The sequence below is a fragment of the Cricetulus griseus genome, chromosome 7 (assembly GCF_003668045.3).
Source record: "Cricetulus griseus strain 17A/GY chromosome 7, alternate assembly CriGri-PICRH-1.0, whole genome shotgun sequence".
Lineage (NCBI taxonomy): Eukaryota > Metazoa > Chordata > Mammalia > Rodentia > Cricetidae > Cricetulus > Cricetulus griseus.
The window spans coordinates 75,575,856-75,592,413 of NC_048600.1; the positions used below are offsets into that span (position 1 = coordinate 75,575,856).

At 45.1% G+C, this 16,558-nt stretch overlaps 1 protein-coding gene across 5 annotated transcripts in view; it reads right to left on the reverse strand.

The window, feature by feature from the left end:
* Positions 1-16,070, reverse strand: part of Epn2 (epsin 2) — a 70,183-nt gene extending 54,113 nt beyond the window's left edge. For 4 of the 5 annotated variants that reach the window (XM_035447701.1, XM_027427241.2, XM_035447699.1 and 1 more), the window contains exon 1: positions 15,936-16,070. The gene's annotated coding sequence lies outside the window, so the exon portion shown is untranslated. The remainder of the gene's footprint in view (positions 1-15,935) is intronic. The other variant, XM_035447700.1, reaches the window with a different exon arrangement.
* Positions 16,071-16,558: the final 488 nt, after the last annotated feature.

Below are 16,558 nucleotides of genomic sequence, written 5' to 3' on the forward strand. Positions count from 1 at the left end.
CTGGGACTAAAGGTAAAGGTGTGCGCAACCACCACCCAGCAAAAAAAATTAAAAAAAAAAAAAAGATGCAGACTAGCCTAAAAAAAAAAAAAAAAAAAAAAAGAGTATGAAAATGACCTTTAACTGATCCTCCTGTCTCATTCTGCTAAGATTACATGTACAGGGTTACAGACTGTGTGCCACCATGTTTTAAATGTCCTTTATACATTAGCTATTCTCTACTAAGCATAAATTTGGCTCCAAGTACAACTCATGGGTCCTGAATAAGCAGGAAGGTCTTGAAACAAAAGCATGCTACCACTTGGGCAAGGACCAAGGATCTCAGAAATGACATGTACCCAACCACTAAGAAGGAGTTGAGCCGCCTATGCTGTCAAACAGACAACTCTTAGAGCTGCCCCACTGGAGCCACAGGCGGGAAATTAGGGTCCTCTTTTCCCAGCTTCTCAACTCAGTCCTTGGTCTGGCTATCCTCCAAACACCACTCTTAATTTGTTTCTCCCTATCCCTGAGAAGCAGCAATAGGCCTTGCTGGAGCAAGGAACAGCTCTCAACCTGGATGTATGTGTCTCAGGGGGCTCTGCAAACACTGCTGCTTAGGCCCCACCTCAGTACCATCAAAACAGGATATGGGAGCTGGGCAGTGGCTCCAGTCTAATCTTAACACTCAGGAATCTGAGGCAGGAGAATTGCAACAAATTCAAGTTCAACATAAACGAAATCAGGGCAGCTACATAATGAGTTCCTGTCTCAAAATAAACACAGCAAGGCATGGTGGCACTAGTTTATAATCCCAGCACTTGGAAGGCAGAAGGAAGAGAATTAAGAGTGCCAGGCCAGTCTCAGCTGCAAGTTCAAAGCCAACCTGGACTACAAGATGCTACCTTGTTGTGGTACACGCCTTTAATCCCAGCACTCGGGAGGTAGAGGCAGGTGGATCACTGTGAGTTCGAGACCAGCCTAGTCGACAAGAGCTAGTTCCAGGACAGCTTCCAAAGCCACAGAGAAACCCTGTCTCGAAACAAAACAAAACAAAACAAAACAAAAAGCCAAAAAGTAAAATATATATAAAGCAGAAGTTGAGGATGAGCATTAGCACTTACAAAAAACAATCTCCCCAGGCCAGTGTCTCTGACTAAATTAAACAAAAGCACTGACCACAAGGTTAAAGAATACTATAGAAGGGAAAACCTGGCTAACAAAAATGGAGGGGAAACACAGACTTTACCAAAAAGCAAGATTAGAAATCAAAGGCCAAATGACTCTGAACTGGGCTTCCTAGAAGCCTTAGGTCAAGCTCACACTGTGTACAAGTGAAAAAAAATCAATCAGATTCATTGGCAATTTTCCTTATCCTGAGGCCTGAGATAAATGAGCCTTTGAACCCTCCAAAAATAGACACATGGTCTGATGTGCTCCCCAACTTTATGAATGGAACTGAGTCCCCAGAGACAGAGCCTGGGGCTTCTGTCTCCCACTACAGCACATTGCTGCCCAATAACTCCTGTGAGAGAGAAGTGCCCACCCAGCATGCTGACCCACCAGCATCATACCCACTTAGCACACATGGAGCTGACAAAGACAGACTTGACCTATCTCTGGGACCCAGTATACAGACCAGGGAAACACAAACCTAAAACTTTGTGGGATATATAAATAAAGGCACTGCCTTGGTACCCAGGTATGCAAGCCTTACCATCACTGGATCTCATGAAAACACAAGTCTGTCCCCTTAAAATGCAAGAGCAGAGCAAAGTCTCAGGCAGCTGAGCATGTCTTCCACCCCAGTGCTGAGAAAGTCCTCACTCACCCTGACCCACAGCTGTGGCCTGAGCCAGGGAAGGGGAGAGAGGCTTTCTACCAGAGAAGCAATATGTTCAGCAATCCTCAGCTAACAAAGAAGCCTGTGCCCCCATGCACTGCCATGCATTTTTATGCACACTACACTTCAGACACAAGTTCCTCCTAATTGTGTTTGTTGAAACAAACAGAAACAAACCACTCCCTACCCTCTCATATGTGACACCTTCTTCTTGATCTATGCATCCTATCACCACATTTCAAATTAAGCAACATGTAGTTAAATTAAAATACCAACTATTTACAATAGCCAAAATTAACCCTTCAAATAACTATCAACAGGAAGGTAAACAAGTTGTCATCTATCCATACAGATATTACTCAATAATAATAGCAATAAAGCGCTGATCCATGCGACAACACAAAAAAACCTGGAAACAGGCCAACCAAAAGGCCACATGATATAAGATGCTAGGCACAGGGAATGTCTGAATCAGGCAAACTAGAGTTAGAAAAAAACTCGGTGATTAGGCAGAGTGACTGCAAGCCTCTATCCCCAGTCTAACATGGTTACAATGGTAAATTTTATAAATACTTTGCAGTAACAAAATTAAAATAGCAATACTCTTATTAATGTTTTACCTTAACAGAAGTGATAGCCAATTCAACCCAAATCAACATTTTTGTATAGAGATAATCATTATTTCACAACTGGAAAAAGTCAGCTTTGAACATGGAGCATACAAAAATCTGCCAGGCATGGTGGCACACACCTTTCATCACAGCACAGATCTCTAAGTTTGAGGCTAGCCTGGTCTAAGGAGTAAGCACCAGCAATGCCAGGGCTACACAAATAAAACCTGTCTCAAAAAAGAAAGGAAGGAAGGGAGGGAGGGAGGGAGGGAGGGAGGGAAGGAAGGAAGGAAGGAAAGAAAACAAAAAATCCAACATTAACTAGGCATGGTGGCATAGAACCTTTTTTACTTTAATTTTATTTATTTATGATTATTTTGAAATAGGGTCTCTCTACAGAGCCCTGGCTTTCCTAGGTTCTGTAGACCTAGAAATCACTATGTAGACCAGGCGGGCCCTGAACTCTCAAGAGCTCTGCCTGCCTGTTTCCTGAGTGCTGGGATTGGAGACATTTGCCAAGGAGCAGAGGCAGGCCAATGAATTTCTGTGAGTTCCAGGCCAGCCAGAGCTACTATAGTAATACTGTCACAAAATTTTTAAAAAATTAAAAAAAAAAATGTGGCTGGAGTGATGGTTTTATGGCTAAGAGCACTAGTTTTAATTCCAGAGAAGCCAGGTTTGGCCAGCTCACAATTGTCTGAGACTGTAGTCCAAGATCTGACACCCTCTTCTGGCTTACAAGGGCACTGCACACAGGTGATGCACAAACATATATGCAAGCAAAATACCCATACACAAAAAAACAATAAAATGAAATCTAAAATAATAGTAACAAATAAATAAATGGAACTGGCTTGAACATATGCCTTTAATCTTTAATCAGGACTACAGACACCAAGAAAGGTGAGTCTCTATGAATTTGAGGCCAATATGATCTACATATTAAGTTCTAGGACAGCCAGGACCACATAGAGAAAAAAAAAAATGAATGAATGAATGAATAAGCAAAAAATCAGCAGGCGTTGGTGGTGCACACCTTTAATCCCAGCACTCAGGAGGCAGAGGCAGGCGGATTTCTGGGAGTTTGAGGCCAGCCTGGTCTACAAAGTGAGTGCCAGGATAGCCAGAGCTATCAGCTGGAGAAACCCTGTCTTGAAAAACAAACAAAAAAAGTAAGAATTCACGGCCCAGCATTGATGGCGCAGCACTAGGGAAGCAGAGGCAGGTGGATCTCTGAGTTCAAGACCTACCTGGTCTTCACAGCAAGTTCCAGGACAGCCAGAGCTACACAGAGACACCCTGGGAGAGGGGAATTAAGAATTTTAAACAGGCCCATAGTGGAAACTGGGTACGGTTGTTCATACTTATAAACCCAGTTCAAACTGAGTGTTTGGATAATCACTGAGTCACAGGCAAGCCTGGGTTACAGAATAGACCCTGCTTCAAATAAAAAGAATGGTCAGTCTTTACCTAATAAGTTTGCAGAAAATCCAAATCCATTAAAAATATACAGCTAAGCTATTATCAATAAAGTTTAGGATTTGCTTTAAATCTAGATTTAAAATGTTGAAGCTGGGGGCTGGAGAGATGGCTCAAGGGTTAAGAGCACCAACTGCTCTTCCAGAGGTCCTGAGTTCAATTCCCAGCAACCACATGGTGGCTCACAACCATCCATTATGTGATCTGGTGCCCTCTCCTGGTGCAAAGATATACATGAAAGCAGAAATCTTTAAAAAAAAAAAAATGTTGAAGCTGACTGATGAGTTTCACTAAATTATGCTATTTTCCCAGCACAAGACGGAACTAGACTCCCTTAATATAGGTGACAATGGTGCGGCTGGGACAATAAATGAGGCCACTGGCAGTGGGTCCAAGATCTAACTCTAAAGCCCGTTCTATAGGGAGAGATACCTTGCCCAGCCTAGACACAGGGGTGTGGGGGTGGAGAAGTGCCTTGGTCCAGCCTCAATGAGATGATGGGACAGACTCAGTAGACTTCCTAGGGGAGGCCTTACCCTCTCCGTGGAGCAGATGGGAGGGGGGGAGGGGGAGTGAGAGGAAAGAAGGGAGGGGGGACTAGGATTGGAATGTAAAAAATAAATTTAAAAAATTATGATGTTTTCATTTACTGAATCCTCTATAATGAAACCAGATTTATAACCAAGTTTCTGGATTATCTAAATGGATAAAAGCATCAAGATGTCAAATGCCAAGGACTCTTGCCAAATGTCCCCACCCCAAGCCAAGAGTTCAGAGTTACTTAATGCTTGTCCCTCTACATGAGGCTCTTCAGAAGAAAATCAGAGTCCCAATTCAGATTGCCAAGCACAAATACAAGGAAGTGGCTAGCTTAAACCCTCTAGAGGCCTGTTGAAATTTCAGTTATCAGCTAGGTCCAGGCAATGTCTGGACACAAGGGGATCTTTGCCGGAAATGCCTTTAACGAGAGCTCCAGAAACAGCCTTTCAAAACAATATAAGCAGATGGGCCTCCAGCCTGGGGACTGAAGGAAGCAGACTCCACCCCCACACACACTAGCACCCTGATAATGTCATTGCCCATTCTCTTGGTTCTCTTCCTTTCTCTTTAGAACTAGTCTTACAAGGAAGGCAGTCTACTAGTTTCCTATCACATTCCCAGTATCTAGAAGAGTGCTTGGCACCAAGATGCCCAACCACAGGCTTGTTGTATAACTTTGACTTCTGGTAGAAGTGGCTCCAGAAGTACCTTATAAGGACTCGCTTTTCATGAACTCCAAGCACCATAACCAGAGGAAGATACCAGAATATACTACAGACTACAGTTGGGTGCCAAAAAAGGAGGGGATGGGAAACCAAGAGTCATAGCACAAACAATACCACCTAAAATAGCATCAGTGACAGTACAGAACACAGGGCTTTGGGTCAGGAGGATGTGGAACAGTAGGTGCCAGGTAGAAAGAGGAGAAACTTCAGAACAAGAGTCTAGGGACAGAAATGAGGTCAAGTGCAGGAGGTGAAGAGAAGAGCTAAAACGAGGTATTGGCAAGCTCAACCACCCAAACAGAGAACACCGTCATAACTGGACCTAATAAGTCCTTGTGTTCCCAGAATGGGAGAACAAGCAGAGAAAGAAAATGAGTGGGCACCATGAGAGAGCTGGGGCCTATAGAGAACTGGTACTCACAAACCCCATCTAGAGATGGCGCCCACACTGGCTCTGACCCAGTGTTGCCAAGCAACAATGTAGTCTCCAACTGCTGAGTGTTCTGATTTGTCCATGAAGCTGCAAGTGTGGAAAGCTGCACAGGATCTGATTTTGATGTTGGCAACTATAGTGAACAATTAATGGCCTCCCAAAGGCCTAATCCCAAAGCCATCCACAGCCTAGTCCAAGATCCTGTTAAATACTAGATTACTCTAGATAGAGAGACACTGAATCACCCAGTGGGTCCTTGAGAGTGGAGGTGAGAAGCAAGTGAGGCAGTGTCACTCTGATACTGTGAAATGGTCTGAATGACCACAGCTGCCTGAAATCAGGCCATGAGCAAAGAAACATGGAAGGTCTAAAAGCTGGTCAAGGTAAGGAAGTGGGTTCTCCTACTTGGCTGCCCCAGTTCACATCAGGACCATCAACACTGTGGCCTGAACCCCCAAACAGCCAGCAAACTGAGGTACCAACCAAAAGAAACACCATACATAGAGCCAGCTCGAACCATGGTTCAATCCTCCCCAATAGCTTTCCTCTTGTCCATACCAAGAACTGCAGGCCAGAATCATCCCTCCCCGATACCCTGAACCCAGTCAGAGGCAGTATCTTTCCAAAGACACTTGTCTCAAGCTTACCAGAAAGCTCCTTATTTTCACATGGTCATAAATGCAAGCTCCGTGCTTTCAACAGAAAGGGCTATTCAGGTAAGGAAGGGGGTAGAGACCTACAGCACTGCCCACTCACCACACCAAAAGACTGAAAATCGTACCAGTCCAATGGTATCCAGTTTTTGCCAGGCCTTCTTCCTCCACTCAACTGGACACCAGGTCCCCAGCCCTCTGCACAGCAGAGCACAGCACGGCACTACTGGCTCTGCCCTTCTCCTCTATCCCCATAACTCCATACTTCAAGATTCAACTTCCAGATGGTTTCCTCTAATGCTTTGTCTGACTCTCAAATTCCACCAAAACTTTTCTACCTGCTGATATACCCAGGGCCAACATTTCTCACTCTGTCAGGAACCAGCATCTAAAGACCCAAAGATATGTAATGTAGGCAGGGACTTGAATTTCAATCAATCACTCAGGCAGGTATCCTAGACCAGGAAACATAGTACATGTGTGTAATAAGCATCAAATAGGGGCATAAATTGAAGTATCTTTTTGTTCAGAACACCATAAATGATATGAAATTCGTTAAATACATTAGGTTAAAAACGTTACTTGTTATTTTATTAGTAACATTAAATATCAAAGTTACAGACTCTTTAGTACAACTATCTAGAACAGACTTATAAAAATATATAATTTGGGCCGGGCAGTGGTGGCTCATGCCTTTAATCCCAACACTCAGGAGGCAGGCGGATCTCTGTGAGTTCGAGACCAGCCTGGTCTACAAGAGCTAGTTCCAGGACAGCCTCCAAGCCACAGAGAAACCCTATCTCAAAAAACAAAGAACACAAAAAAACAAACATTTTATATATATATATATATATATATATATATATAAATAAAATTTGGGGGCTAGAGAGATGGCTCAATGGTTAAGAGAACTGGCTGCGCCGGGCGTTGGTAGCACATGCCTTTAATCCCAGCACTGGGGAAGCAGAGGCAGGCGGATCTCTATGAGTTCGAGGCCAGCCTGGTCTCCAGAGCGAGTGCCAAGATAGGCTCCAAAGCCACAAAGAAACCCTGTCTCGAAAAACCAAAAAAAAAAAAAAAAGAAGAAAAAAAGAAAAAAGAACTGGCTGCTCTTCCAGGAGACTCAGGTTCAATCCCACAACCCACATTAACAGCTAACAACTCTAACTACAGCTCCAAGAGATCTGACACCCTCTTCTGGCCTCCAGTGGCACCAGGCAAGCACAAGGTACACCAAGAAGCAGGCAAAACAGTCATATAAAATAAATAAATAAATTTTGCAAATATTGCCTGTCAAAATCATTAAAACAATCTGGAGCATGAGAAGGAACCCTTGATGGAGAGATAAGAACTGGCTCTGCCTGCTCCAGGCCTGGGGCTCAGGTGGAAGGGATTACCCAACAGGATCACAACCTCTCCCTCCCCCTGCACTCACTTTCTTTACCCTTTGCTAAACTACCCACTTCTCCAAGGTGGCTTGGAGACCATCTTCCTTTCTCCATCTGCCCCACCATTCTTCTGTAGCCCATTCCCAGTGACTAAGAAAGCTCAGGGCTCACTACTCACACCACCTTTAACACACAGGCTTCCTCTTTCTCTCTAGCTGCCATTTCTGGAATTTTCCAGACCCTGATACTACCAGGGGCTCACCTGAGCACAGGGCTCAGCTCTCTATCCATACAATTAGAATTGTTGGAGCACTTATAAAAATCACTGGTCCCTCCCTGATTAGTCTGGGAAGAAGCCCCATCAGATACATGAAAAAAATAAATAGCTAGGCATTGGTGGCACACACCTTTAATCCCAGCACTAGGGAGGCAGAAGCAGGTAGATCTCTGTGAGTTTGAGGCCAGCCTGGTCTCCAGAGCAAGTGCCAGGATAGGCTCCAAAGCAATACAGAGAAACCCTGTCTTGAAAAACCAAAAATAAATAAATAAATAAATAAATAAATAAATAAATAAAATAAAAAGCTTTCCAGACTTAATACTTGTAGGTGTACCAGGAATAAGAACTCCTGGGGCATCAAATCCAAACTCTTTAGCTACAAAGCGTCCTCCCCAGCAACAGAGCACACAACCAAGAGGCAGACACAGGGCACCACACCCAAGCCCACTTCAGGAATCCAATCCTACTGCCCCCATGGGAAATGCATTCCCGTTTGCTTTATAATGTTCCTTGTCCTTCAGGCCCACCTACCTTCTCTCTGACTCTTCTAGATTTTTTTATTCTATATAGTCTTTTTTTAGTAATTTATTTATTTTTATTTTATGTGCATTGGTGTTTTGCCTGCAAGTTTTGAGGATGTGTGTAGGATGTCGGATCCCCTGGAACTGTAGCTACAGACAGTTATGTGAGCTGCCATGTAGGTGCTGAGAATTGAACCCAGGGCCTCTGGAAGAGCAGCCATTGCTCTTAACCACTGAACCATCTCTCCAGCCCCATATTCTATGTTCTTAGCCTCCTGACAAAAATCAAAAATCACAGTTCACACACTGCTGGCTTCTAACTTTCTCACAAATATTAAGTTTGCCCTTTTGGTCAGACTAAGTGTGTCAGCAAAAAACAAAAAAACAAAAAAACCTTCACTTACACCCATCAATCTGATCCCAGACTTCAAATATCCTGCCTACTGTTACAAACTTTCAAATGTTCATACCTCTGCACCTCTTGGTTGCTACTCAAAAGGTAGTATAGTTTTGTTTTGTTTCGTTTTTCCTGAGTGGTGTAATGAAGTAAACTACTTCCATAAAAATGACTTCATAAAATTTCAAAATCAGACCAGTGTCAGACTAAACTCAAGCACATAGCCAAGCTCCCTCTTCCAGACTGAGAGCACTTAATAGGTGAAATGCCACTCTTAGGATTGCTATGAGGAAACAGCAAATTCATTAAACACACAACACACCTCAGAGTGAGAGAGGGAAAACAATATGGCTGAGTTCCACACGAGTGGCTTTAAAGTATCAGCTGGAGCCATTGCTCAGTGGACAAGAACATGTTCTACTAGCATGAAAACTCAAATCCAGAGCCCATGTAAAAAGCTGAACACAGTGAGTACAGATCCTTTCTCAAGACAAGGTGTAGAATAACAAAGAGACACCAGAAAAGTCCTGCTCTGGCCTCTATATGCACTCCCACCAGCACATCACATGCATGGACCACACCACCACCCTATACATACCAGTCACCCCACACACACATCATAGACAACACACACTCCACACACACAACAAAATGCCACTCATTCAGAGGACAGGTACAGGTTAACAAACCCTTCTGAGTCTTGGGTTTTGTTTTTTACTCAAAATGCAAGAGAAATGGTAATAGGAGGAAAAATTATTTTTTTCTCTCCAACTCTAAACACCAAAGAATATTAAATCAATCTGAATTGAGTGACTTTCATTAATTAACACCAGGACTGAGGGGTTCCACCCAGATAGACCAACAACAACCTCTCCAAGCTGCATTCCTAAAAGGTCTAAACAGCATCATGCCAGCCATGTAGGGATGATGAACCTGCTTTTCCAACAATATCTACGATTTACTGCCATTCTGAAGGCCACTGCCATCTCACATAACTGCCTGTTTAAAGAAAATGATCAACTAACTCACATAAGAAAAATGCCTGGGACCATAATCCAAATCATGATCAGGAAAAAACAAAGAACAGTGCTCAGAGAACCCAAGTTCCTTTCCAAATACCACACTACCATCTTCAAGAGCAGTATTTAGAAACATTTTGAGTTTCCTCTGCACGGCCATAGGGTGCAAGACACCTCACATGCCTTCCCTTTCAGCCCTCAGGCCAGGGCTCCAAAAGATTAGTCCCCAAACTGGCAGCATCAGTAATATACAGACACTGGTTAAAAATGTATAATCTGTGAGCTGATAGATAGATGACTCAGGAGATAAAGGCACTTACCACCAAGCCTGACAACCTGAGTTGTAGTCCCAGAACCCACATGGGAGAAAAGAACGGACTCCCAATAGTTGTCCCCCCTCCCCCTCCCTCTTTCTCCCTCTCCCTTCTCTCATGCACACACACTATGGTGTATGCACATAAACAAGTGAATAGGTGGGCGGACGGATGGACCGACAGGTGCTGCAGAGATGGCTTGGCAGTTAAGGGAACCATTTGATGCTCTCCCAAAGGATCTGAGTTTGGATTCCAGCACCCACGTCTGGTAGCTCACAACCACCTATCACTCCAGCTCCATGGGATTCAATGCTCTCTTCTGGCTACTGTGATAACCCACACAGCACACACACACACACATACACACAGAGAGAGATGCAAATGAATTTATATAAATTGTGTATATATAAATATAAGATTATACACATTTTTTTTTTAAGACCAAGCTGGCCTCGAACTCACAAAGATCCGCCTGCCTCTGACTCCCCAGTGCTGGGACAATAAGTGCGCACCACCACCACCCAGCCACAGACTTGACTTGCTTTTAAGAAAATAGTAATAGCTGGGCATGGAGACTCACTCAGGAGGCAGAGACAGATCTCCAAGTTAAGAAGCCAACCTAGTCTACCCAGCAAGTTCCAAGTCAGCCAGGACTACATGGTGAGACCCTGTCTCAAAAAGCAAAAGAAAACTAATAAAATAAATATACTTTTGGTTGTGAGCCTAGCCTTTAATGGCTGAGCTATCCCTCCAGCCCTAAAATAAATGTACTTTTAAAAAACTGGAATGTACACTTCTCACGGTTGTGTATGATATAGTTCAGTGTTTTGTCTAGCATACTCAAAGCCCTGCTGGGTTCAATTCCCAGCACCACATAAAATGGAGCATGATGGCACATGCCTATAATCCCAGAATTTTAGAAAGCAGAGGAAAGAAAATCATAATTTCAAAGTCATCCTTAACTACACTTCAAATTTAAGTCATCCCAGGCTACACAAGACCCTATCAAAAAAAAAGAAAAAAATACACACACACAAAAAAAGTGCTGTCAGGCTTTATCTACTGAATTGGAAACACTGGGGTGGAGCCTGGCAACCAGCTGAAACCAACCCTCTAGGGAATCCTGATACACAGCAAATTAGAGAGTCGATGAGTGTCTTTTCCATGGTCTCACTTTAGGAGCAGAGCAAATTCAAAGCTCAATGGTGGACAGCCCCCACCCAACCAAGTCAGGAAGCCCACTAGATCCCATGCCCAACTCCAAAGCAGTCTGCCACGAGGATGTGGCAGCCAAACTATGCCATTAGGTTCTCTCAGCCACTATGAGAGTGATGTGACAATGACATTACCTAAGAAGAGTGAGAGCAGAGGAAGGATGCGGCTTGCATTCAAAAGTGATTAATTATAAATGCTTTTAAATTCACATCATGCATTAGCCCTAGATGGCCAGCCATCCCTCAGGAAGAGCTTGTTTCTCTCAATTCCATTTGTCAGCTGAGTTACATGACCAAGAGCTAGAGCCCCTAAGGACCAACTCCTTGTTGTACTGCTTTGAACCGAGAGAGCTTGAGTTACCCGTTTCTTTCCCTAGAACACCCTTAAATGCACTGCCTGGACTAGGATCCAGAGGAAGGGAAACCAGGAAAAGGCCTTTCTGAACCCAGGAACAAAGCCCAATCCAGGACCCAAAAGAGCTGGGAAAGTCACCAGAAGAATCCAATGCACTCTAGGGAAATACAGACCTGGCTCAAGGAAGCATACTTTGGGTTTTGTTTGTTTGGTTTTGGTCTTTTTGTTTTTAATCAAACCTAAATAAAATACCTATCAAATAAAGTAGCTCATTCGAATACTGACATTTGAATCACAGTACTTCCACAGATCCAAAGGTTTGGAGAAAGAAAGCCAGGAACTTTAATTCATTCACAATTCCCAGCCTTTCAAGGAATCAGCAAGGTAACCTCCTCTATGGGACTTTTTACACTAGGGTAGCTAGAGTAAACAGAACCCAGGACTGGGACTCACATACCAGTGTGAAGACCAACTACCTGAGTCCTGTGGCTTAACTTAGCAGGTCTCAGTGTTTCCACTGATCAAAGAGGTTCTGTTTTTAAAGACTGCTCAAAGAGCTCACGATTTTAGGACCTGAACTTTCTCAATGATCAGACTAAAAACAGGTATGGTCAAACATACGTCTAGATAAATTGGCTAAATACACACCTTACTGCAGACATTTGTTTCTCTATACTTGCTTTTCTAAGTTTCTATTTTTAGGCACTATAAACAAACTAAGAAAGAAAAGGTCAGGCATGGTGGCATATACCTTTAATCTCAATACTTAAGAGGCAGAGGCAGGCAGATCTCTGTGACTTTAAGGCCAGTCTGGTCTACAAATCCCAGAACAGGCTCCAAAGCTACAGAGATAACCCTGTCTTGAAAAATGAAAGAGAGAGACAGAGAGACAGAGAGCGAGCGAGCACGAGCGCGCACGCATGTGTGCTCTTTCATAGCATTCAAGATCAGTTCTCAGTACCCATGTCCAGAAGCTCCTAGGTGCCCCTAACTCCAGCTCCAGATTATCCCACAGCCCCTCTGGCCTCTAAGAGCACTGCACCTACATGCACATAAAAACACACACACAAATAATAAAATAATAAACAATCATATAAATCTCTTTTTAAACTAAGAAAGCTTGTCATGGTGGCAAATGCCTTTAAACCCAGCACAAAGCCAAAGCATTCCAGGCCAGCCAAAGCTACATAACCACTGAATGACTTATCAGAAAGTTTGTCAGTTTTCAAAAACTCAATCAGCTGAAGGGCTGGGAATTTAACTCAATGGCAGAGTACTTTGCCAAGCATGTGTAAGGCCTTAAGTTCAATTCCCAACACTGCAGGGGAAAAAAAGAAAGAAAGAAATCAGCTGGACAGTCATTTCATGATACAGCTGGGCCAACAGTAGTGGTTTATACCAGAGCAAGGGTACACAGTGGAGCCTGTGGTACAGAATCATAAAAACTTTGTCCTGGCCAAAGGACTACTTATTACAGACCTTTACTGAATACTATTTTGCCACAGACTGAACTGGGCCCTTCAAAAAGTAGACAAGGCAACCATTGGTCTCAAAGATGTCAGTCTCAAAATGCCCAGAGTACTCTAACAGACTGTGTATGGTGAGGAGGCAGGGAGAGTAGAGGAAGGGCCTAAACATTGGTAGCTGGCCAAGGCTTGAGAGAAATTGCTTAAACCCAAATACACTTAAGTTCAAGGACCAGCAGAGCAAGGGCCATGCATGGTAGCCCAGCCCAGGCGGGAGTAAGGCAGGAGAATCAAATTCCAGGCCAACCTGGATAACACAGTGAGTCCCTTTGGGGAAAAAAATCCTCCGAATTCAGCACTCAGGGTCTCATGCCAGTCAATCACATCCTATCAACAAGACAGGAAGCTCTACAACCAGTGTGCAATTGAATGAAATTCATTCTTCCCATGCTTTAGTCCACAAAGAAATGAAAGTTACCACTACTAGTGAAATTAAAAACAATGTTCTTTTAATTTCCAGAAAGAAAAAAAAAAAGTCATTAAAATAAATCAGATTCTCCAAAACTTTTCAGCTACTTTCACAGGACTCTTATCAGTCTCCACTCTTGGGAAATCCACTCATTATGAAAGATTACGTAAGAGACGGCCATATTTCAACAGAGAGTTTCTACAATGATGGGCCATTTTTCAAGACTATAAACACCATGCCAGCCAGGTATAGTCACTTTGAAGCTTCAAATATATGGGCTGGAGAGAATGCTCAATGGTTAAGAGCACTCACAGTTCTTTCAAAGAACCAAAGCTACATACAGCTCACAATCAAATGTAACTCCAGCTCCAGGGGATCCAACCCCCTCTTCTGCACTCAAGGGGCACCACCACTCACAGGTGCACCACACACACACAATTTTTTTTTTTTTAAGTTTCACATTTCTTGGTAACCACATACCCTTCAGGGAAGAGAGATCTCAACAGAGCCCTCCAATCCTTCCATCTCAGGGCTCAGAATTCAAAACCCCACAAAATTACTCAAAGTTGGTCCTGATCCAGCAGCCCCATGCCGTACATTACTTTGCAACTAATGTTTACAAAACAAGAGCCCAGTCAGACAGTTACAGATAATTAGCCTAACTTTAAAACTGGGGAAACAAACTTTAAAGACATAAAAGCTGCGTGAGTGTGGTAGCCCACACCTTTAATCCCTCCACCCAGGAGACAGAAGCAGGTGGATCTCTGTGCGTTAAAGGCCAGACTAAACTAGTATGAGCCTGTCACAGAATATAACAAAAGCAAACATGCAAATAAAGATGAGACTTACAGGTGCTTCCCCAACACAATCATCAGTCACAAACACCCTTCAGAAGCAAACTGCAGTTTCTCCCATGTTCATTTAAATACAAATGAGAGCTTCATTACCAACGAAATACAGATGGAAAGCTTAATTACCAACGCACAGCCTATCACTGCTGGGTGGATCCAGTATCTACCGTTATCACTGTCTATCTAGAGTTACAAGACCTCAAAGTTCCCGCTAAATCTTCATTATATTATGTAATAACGTGGACGTCAATCATAGAAATTCACCTTATTCAATCATTTCGATCCCTTCTTCCACAGGGTATTTTCTTGGGTGTGCAAAAGAATTCACACGTCCTTCTCATCTTTCCCTGACCATTTTCTTGTGTGAATGTTAAAAATAACAGGCAAGCAATTTGGAGAAATCCTTATGCTACCTTTAAAGAAACCTTTAAGTGCTGTGGACTGTCCTGGAGATGGGGCTTTCAGCTGTGACACTGACACCCTATCGCTGGATGACCTTGGTCAAACTAACGCACCTTTGGGCCTCAGTTCTCCTTGTCAAAAATCACAAGAATGGCTAAATCCCATCCTTTCTCAAAACAGACTTCAAATGCGCCCCAAGGCAGTATGAAAGTGAAGAGGCCGAGGGGAGGGACTGAGGCCGGAGACTGAGGAACAGACTTACACCGGCCGCGCTGGGGTTTCTAGGGAGCTCCCGCTGCCGGACCCCCTGCAAAGCCACCGGGCCAACTTCAGGTTGCAAACAAAAACCTGTTGGCCGGGACTCCTCCAGGAATGGCCTGACTCTCCCAACGCGCTCGGCTCGCGCTGCGAAGAGAGCCGGCACACAGCAGAACGAGGGTCTCCCGGAAGAGGCCGGCCCCACGCGCGGTTCGCCCACCCGGACTCGCCCAACAGGGCCACCGGGTCTTTGCCATCCCACGCGGAACAAAAGGCAGCTGGAGCCTGGCTCCGCCGCCCCCGTCCCCGCTGTGCTGTAGAGTGGGGGCCGGGTAGGGGAACCCAGTCTCCGGGGCGAGGACTTGGGATAGGGGACCCCTCCCTGAAGGAGGCCGGCCGGCTCCGATGCGGGCGAGGGGAGAGCCGGGGGAAGAGCACACTCTGGGGAGGGGCGGGGTTGCTCCAAACTGAAGGCTCCATAGCTGAGGTGTGAGGCAAGGACAGGCGCCCAAGCCGGGAGGCAGATGTCCTCCCAGCCCAGAGCGGGCTCAGGTGGGGCGGAGCCTGGTTGAGCAGTCCAGCCGGGTGGGGTCCGGCTGGCCGCACAGTGCACGCCCCGGCCGGCGACGGGGAAGCCGGTGCTCCAGGGGCGTCCACGCACTGGAGGGAAGGAAGGTCCGCGCCCCGCCCCACCCGGTTCCAGAGCTAACCCCCTCCCAAGTCCCGCGAGTCTCGGCTCACCTCCGTTCCCGGCCCGCGCGTGTGCAAGGCTGCAGCCGCCGGCAACGCTGGAGAGGCGGGAGCGACCCGAGCCCGTGCAGCGTTTGACACCCACACGCCAGCCAACATGGCGGCCGAGAGGGGGCGCGCCGGCGGCGAGCGCGCGCGCGCAAGCCCCTCCCCTCCGAGCGCCGATGCCCCGCCCTGTATCCCCTGGCTCCGCCTTCTCCATGTCTTAGGCCCCGCCTCCACTCCTGTCCGCCACGCCCACCTATGCCCCTAAGGCCTCCTCTAAATAGCTCCTGCAATCACACAAATCCAAGCAAATTTATGCCGTCCTATATCAGAACCCTACACATCCCCCAACCTCAACAGTTCCCCAGGGCAAACACACTACCCCTAACTTCAATCCACACTCCTCCCTTGAGTCCACAAGCACAGAACCTTCCCTAGCCTGTTCAGAACCACGGCCTCTCAGTCTTTCCACTTGCACGTAAAATATATTGTTGTGAAGCAACGACCGGAAAGAGGCCAGGTGCCTGACAGGGTTGATTTATTTAGCTACAAATGTGTTCACTTCATGAGGCTCCACTTATGCATACTTCAAATTTGTGTGCTTTTCCATGTGTGCGTTACATTTCAAT